Raw genomic sequence first — 3,248 nt, 5'->3', positions numbered from 1 at the left:
CTTGGCAGTATGTGTCAGACGTAGTTAATATTTCTGTCAACATATGAATTAATCATTACTGGATCCTAGAGAATACATACAAATAGAGAATTTGTGGGCGGATATTGGTGAAATTTCCTTAGTGGAAAAGATAGGTAACAAAAATCTTAAAAGAGCTTAAACAGTTTTTTCTTTTTACATCAAACTTAAGAAGACAAGAAATAATGAGTGTTAGAAAACAACACCCCTTTCCCTCAGAGGTCACAAGCATGCTGCAGTTTCCATTCTGTCTCCTACACGACAAATCCTCCTCTTCTCCCTACAGGGCTACTCCATTAGAGAAAAATGTCCCAATTTTAAATGCAAATCACAATGGGCACAAAGAGATGCAACTCAAAACTTTTCACACAATGGAGTAGGACACTGTGGGGTTTGGCGTCTCCGCCTTCTTCACTCCCTATTCACAATCTTGCTTTATACGAAAAGAAACAAAGAGGTATTATTACTGTATGCCATTTCTGCCCAGTGCTGAACAAGTTGGCACTTTGGTGTTTGAGTCTGTCACCAAGGATTCTGTTCAGAAGGTACCCGATGGACAGTTAAGAAGACAGAGACATACATTGGGCACTGGGCCTTTTGATAGCATTTGTTCAGTAATGTTTTTATTTTTATTTATTTATTTTTTAATAGATCTTGCCTCAAGTTTATTTGTAAAAACAGCATAAGGTCCTGATCATCTGCAAATACTGCGTAGATATTCACACCAGTCCATCTGTCTTCACATTGGCAGACTGAGACCTTTTTTATGGGGCCTTCACAGGGGCCTGGGCACCTTTGGGAGCCTGAGCTGCAGCTGAGGCCTCTGCATTGGCTTGAACCTTGGGTTTTGTTTTTTGGAGCCTACGACCCCTGGCCATATAGCTTCTAATCCGCTTCCCAAGCTTGGGGTGAGCAATCAACGCGAGCCGGGTGACTTTGCGGGTGGGGCCCTTTGGCACCTTGGGCTTCACCACGTTGGGCTTCACCAGGGCCTTGATGGCCTCTGCTCGGGCACTCATGGCCTTTGCATTATTCGCCTGCATCTTCTTCAGGCCTTTCTTGTTGTGCTTCTTGGCAAAGTGCATGTTCCTCAGGAACTTGGGGTCGACCCCCTTGAGAGATTCGTATCTTTGTGACCGCGGTTTCTTGATGCCATTTCTGTGCCATTTCCGGGACTGGTTGTGTGTGGTGTGGTTCTTGGACTTGGTCATTACTGGACGGTAACCGGCGGCTCTCAGTAATGTTTTTAAAGTCAATAGAATCACTCCAGAAACTCCCAGTTTCCCAAGTCTCTAAAGTCGGGGGCCCATAGTCTGGAAATTCAGTTGAAGGCTAACTACTTGCTAGAATCTCTTTAAAGATGTAATAAAAAGTTCCAGAAAGACATCCCTCGGGGTAGGGTGAGTGAAAGAAGCTTTCTAAACTCACCAAAAGTGCTTATCACCGCCAGTGCTAAAGAAAGTCTAAGGAAAGGGCTGGATTTTGTCCTCTAATTGTTATTGATTGAAGAATTAGAAAGCTTTAAATTTCCACCTGGCCATCACTACTCTGTAACACTGATTCAAATATAGACATATGTGTCTGCGGATGGGAAGGCAAGGGGATGAGAGCGAAGGACTGTGCCTCCGCGGGCCACGCTAGCGCTGTTTGCACAGCACTTCATTGAAAGAGTACAGCAGACTGAGTTCCCTCAGGATGTGAGACTGTCCTGCATAGGTATCACCATGACATGGTACCACCCTGACTCATGATTCATAGGCAGCTATTTTTAAATAATCGTGTTTCTGATGGAGGCTCAGAAGCTTCAATCTCTCATGGAGCAGACTTTTTCTTTGGGGCCTCCAACCAGCTCCCAAATCATGACATAGAGACTTATTATTCTTTTAAATGCTCAGCCTACCTTAGACATGTTCTGGCCAGATCTTTTAACTTAAACTTAAATTGACCTGTTATCTACCTTTTGCCTTGGGGCTTATTATCTTCCTTACTTCTGTATTTCTTATTTGTATTGCTCCTCTCTGTCTGACTGGTATGTCCCTCATTCTCTCTTCTTTCTTCTCCCATTCTTCCCATTCTTCTTCTTCTTCTTCTTCTTTTTTTTTTGAGCCTAAATTTCTCCTGTTTATTCTCTCTTCTGGGCAGCTCCACCTATCCCTCTCCTGCCTAGCTATTGGCCATTCAGCTTTTTATTATGTTATCATTAAACAAATACAGCATGAACAAATGTAACACACACTTACACAGTTAAAATAATATTCTGAAGTATAAACAAATGTAACACATCTTTGCATAGTTAAAATAATATTCCACAACACTCTCAATTCACCATAATTTAACAGAAACTAAAAATATTAGAAGTCAAAACATTTTTTATTAACCAGGCAGGCAGAACTGCAAAGGACTCATGGGGACATTCTCTGTGTACTGAGTTGTAGCATCTTTCTCCTTTAGCTGCTTGTTTTAACATTCCTTTCTTACTAACAGGAAGAACCAACTACTTTTTCTCCTACACTAACTTCATCCTCAGTATTTCACTCCTCACAACAGGTATGGGGCATTTTCTTCACATCAAATAATTCTCAAACACCGGCTGACATCCTACGGTGTAGCCTGGTCCTGACTCTATCTGCAAAGAGATGGGCCTGGTTCCTGGAGGCTGCTCTCTGCTTTCAACGCCAATCACAGGTTCAGGGGGTAGCATGTGCTTCAGATCAATCACCCTTAAATGGGCTTTCATGGTTCCTCCACACTCTTTGGGTTTGGTCTTATTAGATGGCACACTTGGATTTCAGGGCAGTACTGACTTTTGTTTATGGGTTTGTAATGAAGGCTCTGCAAGGCTACGGGTGAGCCACCAGACACAAGGGCACATAGAACAGAAGGTATGAGAAGAGGTGTGGAGCCCTCTCCAGGCATATCACATATCACTCTCAGAACCTCCATAGGTTTACCAGTTCAGAAACTCTCCAGACTCTGTTCTTTGATGGGTTGGGGAAAATTAATCATAGAGGGATGGTTAAATCACTGGCCATTAGGAACTTACTCAATCGTTAGCCACTCCATCTTCCCTGGAGGTAAGACAGGAGTTTAAAGTTCTAAACCTTCCAACTACATGACTGGTACTCATCCCTTCAAGTCACAGGACATCGCAGTGAAAGGATCCATCTACTATCATCGCTCTGTCTCATCCATTGAAACATCGCACATTATTGAAGGATTAGGCTATAGTT

The 3,248-nt window shown here is 42.8% G+C and overlaps 1 pseudogene; it reads right to left on the bottom strand.

Moving 5' to 3' along the window:
• Positions 1-664: 664 nt before the first annotated feature.
• On the bottom strand, positions 665-1,246 carry LOC148118913 (large ribosomal subunit protein eL29 pseudogene; annotated as a pseudogene).
• Between the last annotated feature and the right edge of the window lie 2,002 nt (positions 1,247-3,248).

The sequence above is a fragment of the Myodes glareolus genome, chromosome 19 (genome assembly GCF_982192425.1).
Source record: "Myodes glareolus chromosome 19, mMyoGla1.1, whole genome shotgun sequence".
In the NCBI taxonomy this organism is placed as follows: domain Eukaryota; kingdom Metazoa; phylum Chordata; class Mammalia; order Rodentia; family Cricetidae; genus Myodes; species Myodes glareolus.
Note: the sequence above shows the minus strand (reverse complement) of the source record. Positions and strands in the feature narration are given on the sequence as shown.